Genomic DNA, 20,822 nt, shown 5'->3' on the forward strand with positions numbered 1-20,822 from the left:
TTTGGATGGGGGAAATGTGCATCTAAAGCAGGGATGGGGAACCTCAGGCCCGGGGGCCGTATGCGGCCCCCAAGGACATTTTTTGTGGCCCTCGGGAGCTCCGGGGCCCTGCCGCGGAGGCGTGGTGCAGGGCGGCCCTCCCTGAGGCCACGGCTTGTTCCTGGGGCCACGGCTTGCAGGGGCGCTGCGGCGCCCTTTGGCTGCCCTCCAGGGGAGGGGGGAGCGGGGGCGCCCTCCAGGCCTTCTCTGCGTGGCCTCCCCTGGGGTTGCCAACCTCCAGGTGGTGGCCGGAGACCTGGCAACCCTAGCCTCTCCCCCCCACCCCCACCGGGAGATCTACACCTGGTTACGGCCCCCAAACGATGTAATAAATGTGCAAACGGCCCTCGGCAGGAAAAAGGTTCCCCACCCCTGATCTAAAGAGTGGCAAATCCAAGGCAAAACCTCCCGTGCATCAATGGCCACTGCTTCCCCTCCTGACCTTAATGTGGTCCCGTGCACCTATGCACTGCAGGCAGTGGGCAGGAAGGTGCGGCGCAGAGCAGCCTGGCTGCGGTTTGGGGTCTTGCGATAGAGGAGAGGGGCTCTCGCAAGGAGAGGGCGCGGGGCGGCTGGGGGTCTGCATCCGTGCGTCTCCCGGCAGGTTTCATCCCGTCGCCTCCGCCGCAGTTTGCCCCTCGGCATCTGCTCGCCCTCGGGCAGAGCAAGCGCGTCGCCCGGCCAACTCAGGGATGGCTGCAAGCCGGCCCGGGCAAGGCAGAGACGGGCTGGTCTCCCGGGGTCACTGATGCGCGGGAGGTTTGGCCTTGGATCTGCCGCTCCCTAGAGGCACGTTTCCCCCGTCCAAATTCTCACAACTCTGCATGGGGGCTGATTGTGGCGTGTTGAGAATTGCGATGGGGCAACTGCGCACCCAGAGAGCGGCACACCCGAGGCCAAACCTCCCGCGCATCAAGGGCCACAGTCTGCGAAGCTTTTGCAAACAAGACCCGCAATTGCACCCAACCCCGGGCCGGGCTCTTTGCAACCTTCCGCAGAGGCCGACGTCGTGCCCCCGAGCCCCGGGGACGGGACAGCGCTCGCTCCGGCGCGTGCGCGCACCCCGGCCCCTTCGCGGACCTCCCTCTCCCGCCGCCGCGCGCTTCTGGTTTGTTGTTGGGGCTGCATCGGCAGGTCGGCCGGCGGTGGGCGTGGCCAAGCGTCGCCGCTACCCAATCAGGGGGCGCCCTGCAGGGCCCCGTCTCCCCCCCCCCCGGCCGCCGCCGCAGCCCGCCTGGCAGTTCCTCTGCGAGAGGGGAGGGGGAAGCGCCTGTGCCTGTCTGGGGGGCGGGGCCGGGACGTGGCGAGGGGCGGGGCCTGAGGCGGCCTCTCTGGGGCTGTGCGAGGGGCGCCTGAGGCGGCGGCGGCGGCGGCGGGGCCGGGACGGGACAATGGCGGCGGCTCTCACGGCCTCTCCTCAGAGTCGTCTGCGGGGCCACAGCCCGGCCTGCGCGGCGGCAAGGCTGGCCGGGCCGGCCCTCTTCCTCCTCCTCGTCCTCCTCCTCCTCCCTCAGGCGACGACGGGTGAGTGGCTCTCACGGGCCGAAGGGGGGGGCGGCGGCCGTCTTCTCCTCTCCCCTCCCCCCCAGGCAACATGGCGCTGCCCCGGGGGCCAACCAGGGAAGAGGTGGACCGGGCAGCGCCTGGCCCGCTCGGGGCTGTGAGACAGCAGCCGGGGCCTCGCGGCCGCCGCCTCCCCTCTCCCTCCCCTCACAAAGGCCGCCGCGCCCCGACGGGCTCCTCCCTCCCTCTCTCCCGGCCCGGCGGACCCGCTCTCTTCCCCTCGGCGCCCGCCCCGGCCGACCTCACCGTGGGCCGCGTTTTCTGTGTCTGTGTGGAGAGACTTGGCGCTGGCGGGAAGTTTCCCGGCCGCGCCTGGGAGGCGGGAGGAAACTCTCCTCCCCGCACGGGACCGCGGAGCATCTCCCCTCCGAAAGCTCCCCCCCCCCTCAGACACCCCCCCCCCACTCACAGACACCCCGCGTGGTCCGCAGGGTCTCCTTTCAAGACCCCCCCCCCCGGTTCCCCAGCGCTTTTCGGCCAGATGCTGCAGGGCGCAGATGCATCCCGTGTCCGAGGCGGGGAGGGGGAGGGGGCGGCGGACGCTTTTGACCTCCCCCCAGAAGGGAAGGGGTCAGCGGCCTCTGGCTGTCGTTCAGCTGGCGGGCGCCCGGGCCACCACTCACCCCCCCCACACACACACACCTGCTTTCCTCCTGGCTGGTGGGGGTTGCTGGCCCCAAATACAGAAGACCCCCCACCCCCACCCCCCGTGCCTCGATGGTTCGCCGCGGCGTTTCAGGGCCGGCGGAAGCGTTGCAGTCCGAGCAGAAGGCGCCTCTCCCTCCCTGGCCGCGCGGGCCGTGACAATGGGGGCTGGGAAAGTTCGCCAGGGGACGGCGGCTCGCTCGGTGTCTTCTCCTTGGGCTGTAACTCGCTTGGAAGAAAGTTTTGAGCTAAATCCGCATCGGTTTTCAGTAACTGGAGAAAAATGCATGGGAGGGTTTGCCTTGGATGTGCCGCTCTCTAGAGGCACATCTCCCCCCCATCCAAATTCTCACAACTCTGCATGGGGGCTTATTGTGGAGTTTTGAGAATTCGGATGGGGGGGGGGGAAATGGGCCTCTAGAGAGCGGCACATCCAAGGCAAAACCTCCTAGGCATAAATGGCCACTGTGTTTTGGTTTGAAGTGGAAGCGCCCTAATGCTGAGGAAAGGGTAGTGATTTTAAGGAATGTTGCTCAGAAAAAATGCGGGCTGAAAGCTGTTCTCTCTGTTGTTGTAATTTGGGAGTCTGGTTTCATCTAGACGTTTTTACATGAAAATGTGTGATTGGTATACCAGGACCACAGAAATGGACTATAAACCCAGTTTCCCTTGTCACTTGATTGTGTGTGTGTGTGTTAAGTGCCGTCAAGTCGCTTCCGACTCATGGCGACCCTATGAATGAAAGTCCTCCAAAATGTCCTATCTTTTATAGCCTTGTTCAGATCTTGCAAATTGAAGGCTGTAGCTTCCTTTATTGAGTCAATCCATCTCTTGTTGGGTCTTCCTCTTTTTCTGCTGCCCTCAACTTTTCCTAGCATGACTGTCTTTTCCAGTGACTCTTGTCATCTCATGACATGACCAAAATACGACAGCCTCAGTTTAGTCATTTTAGCTTCTATGGTCAGTTCAGGCTTGATTTGGTCTATAACCCACTGATTTTTTTTTTTTTTTTTGGCAATCCACGGAATCCGTAACACTCTCCTCCAACACCACATTTCAAAGGAATCTTCCTGTCAGCTTTCTTCACTGTCCAGCTTTCACACCCATGCATAGTAATAGGGAATACGATGTAATGAATTAATCTAGTCTTGGTGGCCAGTGACACATCCTTACACTTCAGAATCTTTTCTAGCTCCTTCATGGCTGCCCTTCCCAGTCTCAATCTCCTTCTGATTTCTTGGCTGCAGTCTCCCTTTTGGTTGATGGTGGAGCCAAGGAATAGAAAGTCTTGAACAATTTCAATTTCCTCATTGTCAACATTAAAGTTGTGTAATTCTCCTGTAGTCATTACTTTTGTTTTCTTGATGTTCAGCTGTAGTCCTGCTTTGGCACTTTCTCTTTTAACTTTCAGCTGTAGTCGTTTCAAATCTTTACTATTTTCTGCCAATAATGTAGTGTCATCAGCATATCTCAAATTATTAGTGTTCCTCCCTCCAATATTCACTCCACCTTCATCTACATCTAATCCAGCTTTCCTAATTATATGTTCTGCATATAGATTGAAGAGATAGGGAGATAAAATACATCCTTGTCTGACACCTTTGCCAATTGGAAATCATTCTTTTTCTCCATATTCTGTTCTAACTGTGGCTCTTGTCCAGAGTACAGGTTGCGCATCAAAACGATCAGATGTAGTGGCACACCCATTTCCTTTAAAACCAGCCATAGCTTTTCATTATCCACACAGTCAAAAGCTTTGCTGTAATCTATGAAACACAAGCTGATTTTCTTCTGAAATTCTCTCGTATTCTCCAGTAACCAGCGTATATTTGCAATATGATCTCTAGTGCCTCTTCCTTTTCTGAAACTTGATTACACTTGATTACACCACAGAAATCTGTTGCATTGAGTATAGCCAAATTTGAAGCATATCTACTCATATTTCCTGGTTTCTTTATGCAGTCTTTTTAAACTCACTATGCGATAAATATGGTAAATATTATAGATTAAGCATGATATAGAATTTAAATTTGAAGCTTGGATTCTCGTGATTTTATATACATTATGAACATCGCTGGCTTATCAGAGCTTGAATCTCTGACCCCAAATTGTATTGCATAAATCACAGATTGCCATTTTGTGGCCCCATGACATTAAACAGTTGTAGATCTCAAGTTTGAATTTATATGACTTTGTCAAGAGGGCACCCCAAATCCACTGGATGATCAGAGGTTACTACTGAGTGAAAAGTAAAGAATCAACACATTATAACACTACTTTGGAGCTAGACTCTAAATTGACAATGCAAATTATTGTGGGTGGCTTTTTTTGTAGCTTAAAAGCAAAAGTTTCAAATCAATCTTATAAACCTAGTTCATATTCGGGATCACCAGCAGTATCATGACAGTGTTGCATCCAGCGTCTCTGATGTGGTTCAGAAACATAGAACTGTAGTATGTATGTTCATGATCCTGATTTTGCAGGCAGATAATTTTTTGTTAACTCTACCTATAAATTACATCTGTCCACAAACAACATTAAAATAATAGAACCAGATTCTGTATCACAGAATCATTGATCTGAGTCATTGATCCTTATGGCTTTTACATTAAGATATTCTAAATCCTAATCATTCATGCATGCCCCGTGGACTGCGTCATAAAAATCATGCATTAATTGCCTCTTGTGGCACAAAAACGTATGTATGAAGCTTGAATCCTGATGCACTTTTGCATGCACATCCAAGACGGAGAGAATCATAACAAGCGTTAATCTGACATGTTGCTGTCTGGATCTGAAGCACAGGTCCTCGTGCGTTTTCCTTATGCAAGCAGTGCCTTAAAATCTATAGTCTAATCATAAGTTTATACTTGTGCCAGCAAAGTGCAAAATGAAGTATGGCTCTGTTGGAACCCTGCAATGGTATAACACCCATATCTGGTGATGGGTCATCATATTTATATGTAGACTCTAAGCCACCAAAATGCATTGTTTTGAATGTTCATGCCATGTCTTTCAGCATGAAAATTGTGGATCCGGTATATATTGTGGCATTTCAGTGGCGCATATCCAGTATTCTTGACCAATATCATAATGCATTATCATTGTAGTTTAATTCAGACTTCTCTGATACACATGTTATCTAAGTACTGTAATTGATTTGTGATCCAGTGTGTCAGGTTGTAGCACTTTAACAACTACATCAAAGGGATCAGATCCTGCTGTATCCTGACTATTTTCCAGTTAGATCTTAAAATGCTTTATTTATTTAGAAAGAGCAGTATAAGTATAATCAATGAATGAATTGTTAAAAAAAAGGGGGAAAAGAAATCACAAGCAGATGAGAATCTGGACAGTGCCTGGAGGAGAAGCTAGCTGGGTACTCAGTGCATGCTGCCTGGAGCTCGATGGGAGAGAGGGACAAGCTATAAACAAATGATGCCATAATAAAGTGTGCATTCCTCACCACTGAATCGATCCACATTTACAATGGGGGATTCTAGAGCAGATGGGTTGGCTCCACATCCTATTTGTGGCAGAGCTCCTTTCCAACCCGCCCAGTCTTTTAGAAAATTGGAATACCCAACTCACACCTTTGTTTTTAACAAACAGGATCATTTTGCACAACTTTACCACAGCCTGGCTTTGTTCCGTAGGGAATATTCAGGGAGAAATTGTCCCAGCAGGTCAGTAGAGGGGCTGTCTAGCACTGGGTATTTGTGGCTAGAAATATATTAGCTGTTTAGTAGGCTGCTGCATCCTGTTTCTTTACATTCATGTGCTTTCGTTTATGAAACAAGTGAAAGAATTGACTACATTGAATGGGATGTAGAAAACATAGTCTCTTTTACAGCCTGACCCTATGCCTGATTCTGCGTAAAATAAGATTGTCAGGCTTCCTTTTCCTGTGCAAAAACAGAAGTAATTCATAATGAGGCATGCCAAAGCAATCCTCAGCAGAACTTGGAGTGGCGTTTCACAGTTTGAGAAAACAGATGATGTACTGATGTCAGTCATATACAAGTGCATCTTCTCTACATGGAGCTGGCCGTGGTGATACGTTTAGCAGCTGTTACAAAATAGATTCTGCATTTTCAATATGTACAGCTGTCTTTTCCAGGGCTTTTTCTTGTGTAGTGCTTACACAAACCCAGTTATGAATAGTGTATGCATGAAAGTAATGTACGCTGTACTTACAGCACAGGTATTTAAAAATGCATTTTATTGAAATATTCACCAGTTGTCCCCATCGACAGTTTTCCTGGTTTATTGATAAGTAGGTTTGTTTTGAAGTAACAGAGAACTTTCAGAATGTTTCTACCAATTTCTTTTGATGCCATCTTTGGTATAAACAGATTACTAGTGTATATTACATGTTTTACATTAAACATAAGTTATAAGAAGAATCTCAGATGATTTCACAGATTACAAATATTTCTTTTTTCTATTGTGGGAAATTTTTGGGTGGCAGTAGAAATTGGAAGGTTGGAAAGTTTCAAGATCTTTTTGAAAAGACTTCTTCCAGTTTTTGGAAATCTTGTAAAGCACTGTAGAAAAACAAACCTGAATGAGTGAAATGTTTATAAGGGCAAAGTTTTATACCCTCAAAATGTGTGAAGACTTTTTTATATGACAATTGATAGAATTAAAGAATCAGAATTCATGTGTCTACTGTAGACATATACAATGTTTTTTGAGGATATAGTTAATGTTTAAAAGGGATTAACTCTGTCCACAGTTAATATGCTATGATGTGAATGATGGTAATACGCTATTGAAGAGTTCAGTGTTTTCAGTGTTTAAAAGTTCAACATGATATTCAAATATGCTGTAAGCCCATTCTCGGTGCTGGCATCCAGGGCCGAAAGGGGACCCGGAGATGCCTACAGGCAGCCCTGCCCCCCTGGAACGCCTCCCAGGATGCCGGCACACCTGGAATGCCGGCATGGGCCTTTACACTGGTGGGAGGCTGGCACTGGCCTTTACGCCGGTGGGACGCCGGTGGATTGCCCATCTGACAAACCAGCTTCCAGGCCTCCCCGCTGGCATTGGGGCCACTCATGGCAGCATAAGTAGGCCAGGCCCCAGCACGGGGGGGGGGGGGGAGGGCAATGCTGGCACAGCCCCTTCGTGGCCTCCTGAGGATTTTCATCCTCGGAGTTCAGGAATGGGCTGTGTTAGTCCTGTTGTGACAGTATGTGACAGTTCAAATAAGACAGTCTGTTTTTTTTTTACTACGTTTGTGTTTTAAACTTTCAGCTTGTATTTTTGTACTTCTGAATTGGCAAAAACGAAGATGTGTAGTGTGGTAATAGAGGGTCTAGTGGTTTGCAGCTCTGTCTCTGTAGTACTGTGTATATTTGCAGTTTTTCTTCTGGGAAATTAAACCATTTATATTTTCCAGTTTCATCAGTATGGCAGTATTATTTTATACACTATGTAGATTTAATGTTGATAAGAAAGTATTTATGTAGCTTGTTTACATCTCGCCTTTCTCTCTGAGACTTGAGTCAGATTACAGATCATAGAAAGAGAGAGAAAATGTAGTCATGCAACATAAGACATCCAAAGAAGAATAGAAAAGCACTAGGAATACAAATGTGACAATGAGAAAAAGCAAACTGCCTAAATCTAAGATATTGTTCGACCAATGCAAAATGAGGGGTTACAAGGTTCCAGACAGTGCTGTAAATAACAGATGATACCTATAACAATAAATGATAATAGTGATCATTGCAGTAGACCCTAGAGCTTTCTCATAGGACTGTTCCATGTAACACATTTCTGATTCATTATAAGAGTGTCCTTCTGCTCTTTTGCACATTTGGTGGAATGATACAATTGTGGGAGCCCTCCTGATCTCTTGAGGCAGGTCATCTCATAAGCTGGGAGCCTCCACAGGGAATGTGTGTGAATGGGCAGTTGCGGATCTTACCCATTTGCAGGGAGGAACCTTCAGAAGACTTTGTGCAGGTGTGTGAAATTGTTATGGCAGAGCATGGCAGGAGAGGCAGTCCTGGGGTTATTTGGGTCCAGGCCATGAAGAGGTTTGTATGTTATAATCAGTACCTTGAAGTGAGTAACTGATCAGTAGCCAGAGGAGCAGCTGCAGGATTGGTGTGACATGCATGTTCTGTCTAGCACTCACAAGTAACCAGGCTGCCACATTCTGAGCCAATGGAGTTTCCAAGTTAACTTTAAGAGCAGACCCATGTATTACAGTAGTCTAGCCCCAAGATGCTCGTAGCCAACCTGGCCATGTTGATCCATGCTAAATCAAGATAGGGGGCTATTTTTCTGGCTTAAGTAAACTGGTGGAATGCCTCTCTGTGGCTCCTACTTCTACAACAATAATTCTGGGTCTTACTTTCTTAACTGAGTCAGAAAGTGTCAACTGGACCCCATCAAAAGTGGGGAGCGCAAGGCCGTTCAAGATCTTAGCCTTCCCAGCCAGCCATGTGTTTTAACCCCCTCCCTGGCCAGACCAGTCTCAAATTTTCTGGAAGTTCCACATCTCTAGTTGGCAAGCAAGAAATTTGGATCTGAGGATTCATATCTTGAAGTCCAGATTTCACATACATTCTTGGCATTTTTTTCAGTGGCTGCTAGGAAGACTTGTGGGGGGCTTAGATGGTCTTATGAGTCAACCATGCAGGTACTTAACAGTTGCCTCCCTCCCCCTTTTGTGTATCTGGATATATTTTGGATTGCCGACAGGTATATGCTCTAGCAGTGAAGTAGTTCATTTCTGTATTCTCTGCACTGAGAATCCCCTCCATCAGTTTATGGGCAACCTTAATATTGTGAGGCATGAGGGGAAATGACTAGCACATGGTGGTGCCTGATCTGTGCCTGAATTCCTTAATGCCGTGGTAGTAGTAATGGTGGGAAGAATCTTTCATGGCTGTTGTTACTTCTCTCTAATAGAACTACTCTGGATAGTAAATGACTTGTTGGTAAATGTGAATTGTTATTGTTGTTCTTCAGTACTGCTTTTATTCTTTGGTATGTGCTGCTACTGGTTTTTCATTTTGCTGCTAGATTTTAATCTTACTCTGATATTTTTGGGGTGTTTTTGCAGTAGATTTTATTACAATTGTGGATCATTATTGTACATTACTGTTTGTATTTGTGTACTGCCTTGGGAAGAATGCTATATACAAGTATATTAAATACATTAAGTAAACTGTCTCCATCTGGAGGTTGAGCTATCCTGTGTTTACCACCTACTTTGTGTGTGTTGTGTGGGAGAGTTAATTACATGCAAGTTGACATGTGTGCTGCTAGTTCAAAGGCAGTGTGGGAGATTGTAATGATTATAATGGTTTCCTTCTGCTTTGCCTGCTGATACCAAGGAGGCACTTAGGAAGTATGAGTGTAATGTCTGTGAGTTTGATCTGTGCCTATTCTGGCTGGTGAAATCCCACAAGAAGAAATTGGTTGCTTTGTTTCCAGAGCTTTTATGAATGCATCATTCAGAGAGACCTGAGTGCCAGATGGCTTTGCATCTATAGTAGCTTGATTTCTGCTTAAACAAATCTGCCTTCAGATTTAGGTTCCATAGGCAGCTACTTTCCTGTTTCCAACCTTGTCTTTTGGGTAAATGTTGTGACTAGATGGCTCTCAGTTTATCGTCCACCCCTGCTTTTGCTTTAGGCTTGAACATTGAGGCTGTGCTTGTTGGTTTGCTCAACAACTGGTGACTAGAGAGAGTGGCAGATGAACCCCTTTGAACCCTTTTCCAGGCTGACTCTTCTACTAAGATGCCTCAGAACTCTGAAGACTGTGTGGCATAATCTTGGTTGCATACTGGACAGGCCTGTTGGACCTACCCCTGGTGTTGAAATGAATGTGGATGAGAGGTCCTAACAGTTCCCCACAGCTGAATATTGCAGGAGCAGATCAATAGCTATGAGCAAGGTGTCATAGAGAGAGTCTTTTTCAAAAAGAAAAGCAGACTATAAATTCTGTAAATAAATGCATAAATACTCTCATTGAGGAACTCCTGTTAAGCTTCTAAACAATTCCAGGATGGTCTTGGACACAGTTTGAAAACCATTGTCTACAGCTGTTCTTGAGACTGAACAGTGCTGGAGATGTCACTTTGGGATCTGACTGGTATAACCATGTTTCTGTGTGCAGTTAATAATTGGATAATATTTTAGTTCACTCCCCATAATTTGCCCTAATTAAGTTCTTTGATAGTTGATAAAACTTTAATGTCTCACCAGGGGCCTTGTGTGTGTGTTAAGTGCCGTCAAGTCGGTTCCGACTCATGGCGACCCTATGAATGAAAGTCCTCCAAGATGTCCTATCTTTGACAGCCTTGCTCAGATCTTGCAAATTGAAGGCTGTGGCTTCCTTTATTGAGTCAATCCATCTCTTGTTGGGTCTTCCTCTTTTCCTGCTGCCCGCAACTTTTTCTAGCATGACTGTCTTTTCCAGTGACCTTAAGTCTAGGGGCCTTAAGTCCTTTTAAACATTTACAGTGCATTCCTGAGCGGAATGCCTGTGCTGGGCTTAGGAGGCAACGCAGCGGCGCTGGCTGGTGCCAAAAATCATACACCACCTAAAAGGTGGTGTATCTCTTCAAAAATAAAAGGGGGCATTTCCAAGCCATAATGGCGGCCCCACCCCCAGCCAGCGCCGTGATGCCCTGGGAACGCCTCCCGGGATGCCCCAGGAACGTGTCCCGGGACTCCGCCGCGGCCTTTGCCGGCGTCCGGACGCCAGTGGCAGGCTCTGTTGGCATCCGGGCCCGGCACTGCAGCGACCGGTGTCCAGACCTGCAACCCAGTGCTGTGGGCACTTGCACCGGCAGAGGCCTTCGCCGGCTTCCTGAAGACATCCGTCCTGGCTGCCAGCGCAGCTCAGGAATGCACGGTTAATCTTGTAAAGATAGGCTAGATGTCCTATTATCTTGCTGCCAAAATGATTCTGCAGAAAAGTACTAGGTGTTGTGTCAGGGTAGCATATCTTGAATAATGCTTGACTGTAGAGGCACTTTATGTTTATTATCATTTATTAATTTTGGAAACTACTGTATTGCTCTTCTGTGTAGAAAATATTCAAAGCGGCCATGGTAGCAAACAGGAAATCTAAGTTGATAGCAGCTAACATAAGATGCAAAGAGTTTTTGGGCATTCTTTGTTATCATGTACATGGCTGGGTACAATGTGCAGTTAGCTGCCTGAACCTTTCTATGGCATCTTGCCCTTTCTGTTTCTTCGCTGATCCAGCAATGAATTGGTATGATGCAGCAGAGCACCCAACTACCTCATTTGCAGTTGTCAGTGCAGTGCGATTATAAGAACAGTTACCCTCTTCTGATCCTATTGACTGCAGTGGACTTTGGTCACTTGACAGGGCATAACTGTCAAGGACCAGAATTGGGCAGCATTTGAGGCATGGTCAGGGGAGGAGCAGAACTTAGCTGATATCCTAAACTCCTTCAGTCTAGTATCTTATATCTGCGAAATAAAAGTTTGCATTGTTTCACAGCTGTGTCTCTGTTAATGAGATTCAGAAGATAGTGATATGTTTCCACCTCCTGCTCAGCTGTTTTCACAATGGGATCCTGAGTAGGAAAGGACTCAGAGTTCTCCATTGGCGGGATAATTCTGATCTAGCAGTGGTGAGGGATAGGCTCCTCAGGTTCATATTCTTTTTGGCCACGAATAGCATGATAAACCTTGCACTTACAGTGGAGATGGAGAACAAAGGCTGCTGAGATAATTAACAGCAGGCAAAGATAATCCGCCCTAAGGCTGTGTGGAAAGGTGCTAAGCAAAGTGAGTCTGAGGCTGCCAATGTTCAGATTGGGTTTGCTGCGAAGCATGGTACATGGAGCCTGAAATCCTTAGTATTTTTTTTTTTACTCACCCTTGTGTGCATTGGTTGGCATTTATGAGGAAAATGTGACAAGTCTGTACAGCCTAGCATTCTGCCTCTATTTTTGTTTTTGCATATGTTCCAAAAGGACAGGGGAAGTGCTGCTTTTAGTGGTGATTACTTACCTGGCTCAGCAAGCTGTAATGAGGCAAGTGTGTACATGAACCTAGATGAAGTGCATTTGGAAGCCCTGTAGTTGCTAGATAGGGCATCTGTACTGGCCTTCTTTGTGGTGGTCAAGCATCCTGAGAAGCAGCAAAATAAGGTGTAATATTGGCCATGGGAACAAATCATTCAGGAGTAGGAGCTTCCGAAGAAGACCCTGTTAAATTGAAGAAGACACAGAAATACATATGAGAGATAATGAGAACAGTATAGGAGTTTAAAGTATGATACAGATTTTGTTGAAATAAAATAACTGCTGAGGCACCAGAATAAAACTCAAAAGACGTCCTTCATAAATATTTCCCACTCTGTCTTCAAGTGAATGTAAACCATAAGAACTATGGGTTGAAACTAGAGATATTATCAAGGAAGAATATGCAAAAACTATTCCTGTAGGAAATGAAAAGCCTCGATGGATGAATGAGGAAACTCTTAAAAATTCTAAAGGTAGAAGCAAAAGTAAAAAGTGACGGAAACAATCAAATGTCTAAATGCATCATTCCAATGACTCGTACTTAGAGACAAAGAGAACTATTATAATAACCAGTGTAAAGAAATAGAAGAGAACAACAAAAAAGGAAGACCAAGAGATCTGTTTCACAAGATCCAAGAAATCAAAGGGAAATTTAAAGGACAGTGAGGCAAGCTGAAAGATCAACATGGGACTACATTAACTGAACAGGACAAAATAAAGAAAAGGTAGGAACAATACACTGAAGAACTATACAGAAGAGATGAAAGGATGACAGATTCCTTTCAAGAAGAATCTTTTGAAGAAGAACCTACAGTTTTAGAAAGTGAAGTGAAAGCTGCACTGAGAGCAATTTGGAGAAACATTACCAGGAGCAAATGGGATATCAGTAGAGCTGTTCCAAACCACAGAAACAGAGACCATCAAAATCGTGACAAAAATATATGCCATCAAATATGCAAAACAAAACAATGGCCTACAGACTGGAAGCAGCCAGTTTATAGCCCGGATAACCTACAAGAACCAATGAACTCTGACCGTGAAAGCCTTCGACAATATTCAGCCAGTTTATATTCCAATTCTCAAAAAAGGAAATGTCAAAGATTGCAGCAACTATCAGACCATCGCATTAATTTCTCACACGAGTAAAGTGATGCTCAAAATCTTACAACTGTTACCATATATGGAACCAAAAATGCCAGATGTTCAAACTGGATTCAGAAGAGGAAGAGGCACTAGAGATTGTATGGCAAATTTACATTGGTTACCGGCGCATGCGAGAGAATTTTAGAAGAAAATCTCCCTATCTCTTCAATCTATATGCAGAACCTATCATAAGGAAAGCTGGATTAGATGTGGAGTGAAAGTTGATGGAAGGAACATTAACAATTTGAGATATGCAGATGACACCATATTACTGGCAGAAAATAGCAAAGGCTTGAAATGACTGCATATGAAGGTCAAAGCAGAAAGAGCCACAGTAGGATTACAGCTGAACATCAAGAAGACAAAAGTAATGACTACAGGGGAATTACACAACATTAAGGTTGATGATGAAGAAATTGAAATTGTTCAAGATTTTCTGTTCCTTGGCTCCATCATCAACCAAAAGGGAGACTGCAGCCAAGAAATCTGAAGAAGATGGAGACTGGGAAGGGCAGCCATGAAGGAGCTAGAAAAGATTCTTTTTTTCCCCTTCCAAATATGTTTTATTTATTTTTTCATTGTTAGTTGGGTATACAGAAGGGAAAAACGGGGGAAAGGAAATAATAGTAGTTAAATGTCATTTTAATAAGTATGTCTACCCCTCTACCGGGTATAATACCATATTCCATACTTTCTTATATAAGTAGCTTAAGATTGATTAATCATTTTGTCTGGTGGTTGTGATGTATTTATAAAAAGATTTCCACCTTTCTTGATTCTGTTTTTATGTGTTATCTTTCATATATTCTGTTAATTGTGCCATCGTAATATATTCTAAGGATTTGGCTATCCATGTTTGTAGTGTTGGAGTCTTATCTGTTTTCCAAAGTGATGCCAGGACAACTCTCGCCGCCGTTACAAGATATTTTGATATGATCTGTTGGTCCTTATTCATGGTGTCTGATGATTTATTCAGGAGGAAAAGTTTAGGATCATATTTTATGCTCTGTCCCAAGATGCCTTCGAGATTCATATGAATTTTTTTCCAGAATTTCTGGACAACTTCGCATGTCCACCAGCAATGGTAAAAGGTGCCTCTGATTTTGTGACATTTCCAGCAGAGTCCCGAAGAAGGTGTGCAGCATCTAGAGCCAGTTTTCCTGGATACTTTGACAAAGTGAAAACTTATAATTTTTTTGAAAGAGCTGTTCCCATTCTTCAATCGTTATAGTTTCGTTAAAATTCTCCATCCATTTAATTTGACAGGCTTTAACTTGTTCTTCCTCTGTATCAAAAGATATTAAAAGTTTATAAATCTTTCCTAGGAGATGTTGCGTTGCTTTGCCCATTAGTTGTTCAAATTCTGTCTCCTTTCTAAGTTTGCCCCTTATTGTACAGTCTTCCTTAAATCTCGACATAAGCTGGTGATATGTCATCCAAGACATCAGCGGATGAATTTCCTGAATATCTGCCAATGTTCTAAATGTTCCATCTTCTTTAATTACCGTATATACCCATGTATAAGCCGACCCGCGTATAAGCCGAGGTGCCTAATTTCTCCCCAAAAATGGGGAAAAATTAGGCACCCGCGTATAAGCCGAGGGTCGGCTTATAACCCCTCCCCCCCCCCGCAGGCTTACCTTACAGGGCTCTCCAGCGGCGAGGGTCCGGTGGCGGCGGCGCGGCCCGGGGGGCGGGGCAGCCTTCCTGCAGCTGCAGGAGGCTGCCCTAGGCCGCTCCCGGCAGCAGGAAGCGGCGGCGCGGCCCCGGGGGCCTGGGGCAGCCTCTCTGCAGCTGCAGGAGGCTGCTCCAGGCTGCTCCCGGCAGGAAGAAGCGGCGCCGCCGCCCGGAGGGGGGCTGGGGCAGCCTTCCTGCAGTTGTAGGAGGCTGCTCCAGGCCGCTCCCGGCGGGGAGAAGCGCTGCCGCCGCCCGGGGGGGGCAGCCTCTCTGCAGTTGCAGGAGGCTGCTCCAGGCCGCTCCCGGTGGGGAGAAGCAACGGCGCCGCCTGGGGGGGCCCGGGGCAGCCTCTCTGCAGCTGCAGGAGGCTGCTCCAGGCCACTCCCGGCAAGGAGAAGTGGCGCCGCCGCCTGGGGGGGGGCCGGGGCAGCCTTACTGCAGCAGCAGGAGGCTGCCCCAGGCCGCTCCCGGTGGCAGGAAGCGGCACGGCGCTGGCGGTAAGTTTCCCCCCTTCCTCCCTCCTCTTTCCTCCCTCCCCCCGTATTGACCCGCGTATAAGCCGAGGCCGGCTTTTTCAGCCCATTTTTGGGCTGAAAAACTCGGCTTATACGCGAGTATATACGGTATATCTTGATACCTCATAGATCCAAATTTTTTCCTGTCCATTGTGTTACCGTAGACGCTAAATGGGGCCATCATTAACGAGGGGTTGGGACTTAATCTTGGTTTTAATTTCCTTAAGAAATTTAATTAAGAAATTGAAATTGTTCAAGATTTTCTGTTCCTTGGCTTCATCATCAACCAAAAGGGAGACTGCAGCCAAGAAATCTGAAGAAGACGGAGACTGGGAAGAGCAACAAAGAGCTAGAAAAGATTCTGAAGTGTAAGGATGTTTCACTGGCAATCATGGTCAAGTTAATTCATGCTATTACTATGTATGGGTGTGAAAGCTGGACAATGAAGAAAGCTGCAGGAAGATAGTAGATTCCTTTGAAATGTGGTGTTGGAAGAGAGTGTTGCAGATATCATGGACTGCCAAAAAAACTAATCAGTCGGTTATAGATCAGATCAAGCCTAAACTGTACCTAGACCTAAAATGACTAAACTGAGGCTATCGTACTTTGGCCAAATTATGAGAAGAGACAATCATGGAAAAGACGATCATGCTAGGAAAAGGTAAGGCAGCAGGAAAAGAGGAGGAAGGAGAAGGAGAAGAAGAGTTGGTTTTTATATGCCGACTTTCTCTGCCACTTAAGGGAGACTCAAACCGGCTTACAATCACCTTCCCTTCCCCTCCCCACAACAGACACCCTGTGAGGTAGGTGAGGCTGAGAGAGAATGACTTGTCCAAGGTCACCCAGCTGGCTTCATGTGTGGGAGTGGGGAAACAAATCCAGTTCACCAGATTAGCCTCCGCCATGTGGAGGAGTGGGGAATCAAACCCAGCTCTCCAGATCAGACTCCACCGCTCCAAACCACCGTTCTTAACCACTACCCAACATGAGAGGGATTGACTCAATCGAGGAATCCATGGCCCTCAGTTTGCAAGATCTGAGCAAGGCTGTTAACTATAGGATCCATAGGGTCAGCATAAGTCGGAAGCGACTTGATGGCACTTAACACACACACACAGTGGTTAATAGTAGAACATCTGTTTTCCATTTAAATGCATATTGATGACCAGTTTGTAACAATTAGTTCTTATATCAATAGTCACATTAAAAAATCCGAATCAAATTTTCCTGAGTTCAGCTATGTTTGGCTGTTGGAAATTCTGAGCAATTCATACAGCCTAAAACTGCATGGTCCAGGCTAGCCCGGTCTTAGAAGCTAAGCAGTGTCGGCCCTGATTAGTACTTGGATGGAAGACCACAAAGGAAGACTTGGGTTGCTATGCAGAGGCAGACAATGGCAAATCACTTCTGAATATCTCTTGCTCTGAAAACTATGTGGTTGCTGTAAGTCGGCTGCCACTTGACAGTACTTCCCACCAAAATTAACATGATATACTTAAAAAAAAATTAATGTTGGTAACTATTCAGAGCATAGGTTCTAGATTCTTGTACTTTGGGTTTGGGGGAAAGTCTTTGTATCTCTTAATATTTTTTTAACTTATTTTTGCTCACTCCAAATTGTATACTTATTTCTGATGCTGGCACTCGAGAATCTTAATGTACATTTTAAATATTATTCTAGTGTATAGTTTGTTCTAATTCTTCAGAGTGCTTTTTCTAGATTGAGTTCTTCCTCATTGAACCCAGCTATATACAGTACTTACTAGAATTTGCATTTGTAGAATATGGTAAAGGCATCGGAAAGAGCGTTTACACAACAAGGAAGAAATGGGATGCTCATTAAATTTGCAGATGATACTAAATTGGAAGGGGTAGCAAAGACAATAGAGGACAGAATCAAGACTCAGGGTGATCTTGACAGGCTGGAAAACTGGGCTAAAACTAACAACATTAATTTCAACAGAGATAAATGTAAAGTCTGCATTTAAGTAGGAAAAATCAAATGCATAATTATAGGATGGGGGAGATTTGTCTTGGTAGTAGCACATGCGAAAAGGATCTATGGGTCTTAGTAGATCATACACATGAGTCAGCAGTGTGATGTGGTAGCTAAAAAGGCAAATATGGTTTTGGGCTGCATCAGATCACAGAGTTCAGATCACACAAAATGATAGTAACAGTGCTCTGGTTAGTCCTCACTTGGAGTACTGTGTTCAGTTTTGAGCACTTCAGTTTTAGAAGGATGTTGATAAGCTAGAATGTGTCTAGAGCAGGGATGGGGAACGTCCGGCCCAGGGGCCGTATGTGGCCCCCGAGGACATTTTCAGTGACCCTCGGGAGCTCCAGGGCCCATCTGCAGAGGCGCAGCACAGCACGGCCCTCCCCGAGGGTGATCCTGGGGGTGGCGCCCATTGGACCTCCTCTCATTGACTGTTGGTCGGCAAGAGGAGGGGGGAGGGGGAGGGACGCTTCCCCCAAGGCTGCCCCCTACAGTCACGGCATGCAGGAACGCCGCAGCACACTGTAAGCCCCTCTCGCCACCTGTCAAGCGGCGAGGGGGGGGAGAGGCCGGTGGCTCCCGGCAGTGGAACATGTGTGCGGGAGCTGATTGGGCTTGGAGGGCCTTTTGTGGACTCGGGGTGGGAGGGCGTGGAGGCTGGGGCCTGGTCGCGCGGGGCTGCGTGTGTTGCCATGTGTGTGTTGGGGGAGGTGGGGAGCCTGGGGCCCGGTTGCGTGGGGCCCTGGGCCCGGTTATGTGGGGCCCGGTTGCGTGGGGCCAGCGTGTGCGGGTGTGTGTGTGTGTGTGTGTGTGGGGAGGCTTTTCTCTCTTCCTCTTTTTCTATCACTCTTTCTCCTTTCTCCCCCTCTCTCCCTCGTCTCTTTCTTTGTCTCCTTCCGTCCTTTTCTCCCCCTCCATTTCTCTGTTTTCCTTCCTCCCTTCCTTCCCTGAGGATCGGCTGCGGGCTGCCCCCCCCAGCGCCTTGTTTGCTCGGGGGCCCACCGCTTGCTACCCTCCCGCCTGGGAGGGAGGGGGGAGCGGGGGTGCCCTCCAGGCCTTCTCTGCGTGGCCTCCCCTGTGGTTGCCAACCTCCAGGTGGTAGTAATCAAATGAATGGCTTGCAAGTGCTTACAGGAGTATGAAATTCAAAATATGGCACAAGACAAATATTTCCAAAATAGGAAAATAACAATGCAATTCTTGCTATTAGAAGAATGTATTGAGAACAAATAAGATACAAATACACTTCTGGAGCAACAAATATGTGACAATGGGTCAAAATTGATCCCAAAATAAACACAAAATATAAGAATATACCGGCGCAAAGGCTCAGTTCATATCAAATACGTTGTAAATTGAGTTCATAGATATTGCATCACATGGCAACGGAAACATGACGTGGTACAATGGAAATCCGGTATAATTCCATTTCGTATAAACTTTCTCAAGTCTTCAGTCTTTCCGTGCAAAATTCTGTAGGGAAATGCATGAATCTATAATGTGCCATCCGTTGTAAAGTGCTAATAAATAGAATAAATATATAAATAGATAATGAAAACAACATACCATTCAACGCTTAAAGGAGTGTACCTTTCCTATGTCTGAATCACTCAACGAGCCACGTCATTAAGAAGGGTCTCAGAGCAAGCAAGCTCATTACTGTAATACCACTAAAAGTGGTGCCCTGCCTTTTAAAGTGCCACGTGTATTAAAGTTAAAACTGCATAGTACTATTATAAATAACTCAATAGGTCCATGAACGTATTGAGCCCATTAGGTATTAGGGAATTAAACATAAATATAAATCGGGACTCTTGTTGGACATGAGCCAAGCTACATCAGTAGCGGAAAAAGATCTGCCCTTATACTGCCATACAACAAAAAATTGCATTTCAAAATCTTGATGCCTCTTTTCTAGGTAGTGGGCGGTTAATGGCGCCTCTAAATTGTGGTTCCGTATTTGGGACCTATGTTTGAATTCGGACTTTAATAGCTCTCTTTGTCTTACCCACGTAGGGTATCTGACGACATAAATAACATATTTACTGTTGCAATTAGTAAAATTACGCAAAGTGAACTTAAAGCCTGTTTTTGCGTCCCAAAATTCTTTTACTTGCAGCGCCTGTGCACAAGCGCTGCAGTCGCCGCATTTGAAATGGCCGACAGTATGGGCAGAGGGCTGTGTGACGGTGCAATCAGAATTGGTTAGTTTGTCTCTTAAAGAGCCTGTTCTGCGTAGCCCAAAACGCGGAGGAAGGGAGCAACCTGGAATATCCCTAACTAAATGCCAGTGCTTATTTATGATTTTTTGTATTTCCCTGGTTTTATGACTGTATTGCAATGCTGCAGTGATTCCTGTTCCTTTGTTTTTGTTATTAATATTTGACTTAAGGGTAAGTAATTTTTTCCTGTCTACACTGTCCGCACGGATTTTGCATTGTTGTAAAATGGAATTTGGGAAATTCCTACAATAAAGTATTATTTAAACCTTTGGCTGCATCCTGGTAATCATTGTCATTTGTGGCATTGCGTTTAAGGCGTAACAATTGTCCGTATGGTAAATTTCTTTTAATATGTCCAGGGTGGAATAAATTAAAGTGCAATAGTGCTCCCCTGTCTGTGGGTTTTTTAAAAGGTTTGACTGCCAAAGTTGATTCCTGAGTCTTATAAACTGTAATATCTAAAAAATTGACAATTTTGGAATCTGACGTGCCTGTAAATTTAATAGCAGGGTCTCTATCATTAAGCCATGCTAAAAATTCTAAAAATTTATTTGCAGGTTGAAAAATTAGAAAGATGTCATCGATAAAACGTTTGAAAAATTTAATACAGGAAAAAAAAGGGTTGTTATTATAAATATGGGTATTTTCAAAATGGGACATATAAATATTAGCAATTGTAGGGGCGCATGCTCAGCCCATCACAACGCCACGTTGTTGAATGTATAGTTGTTCTTGGAATCGGAAAATGTTATTATCAAGCACTAAATCTAACAAATTTAAAATGAAATGAGTGGGAAGAATATCATTATCTCTTGCATTTAAAATGTTTTCAATAATATTTCTGGCATCATTTAAGGGTATACTCGTATAGAGCGCTGTAACATCTAAAGTCACCAGTAGTGCATTTTCTGGAATAATAAGATTTTCAGTAAGATTAATAAAATGCTTAGTATCCAAGATATAAGATGGAGTTACTGTACTGTATTTAT

At 45.8% G+C, this 20,822-nt stretch overlaps 1 protein-coding gene across 1 annotated transcript in view; it reads left to right on the forward strand.

The window, feature by feature from the left end:
* The first annotated feature begins 1,506 nt into the window (after positions 1-1,506).
* Positions 1,507-20,822, forward strand: part of TGFBR1 (transforming growth factor beta receptor 1) — a 33,638-nt gene continuing 14,322 nt past the window's right edge. The window contains exon 1 of the mRNA XM_056857466.1: positions 1,507-1,563. The gene's annotated coding sequence lies outside the window, so the exon portion shown is untranslated. The remainder of the gene's footprint in view (positions 1,564-20,822) is intronic.

Source organism: Euleptes europaea, chromosome 11 (genome assembly GCF_029931775.1).
Source record: "Euleptes europaea isolate rEulEur1 chromosome 11, rEulEur1.hap1, whole genome shotgun sequence".
In the NCBI taxonomy this organism is placed as follows: domain Eukaryota; kingdom Metazoa; phylum Chordata; class Lepidosauria; order Squamata; family Sphaerodactylidae; genus Euleptes; species Euleptes europaea.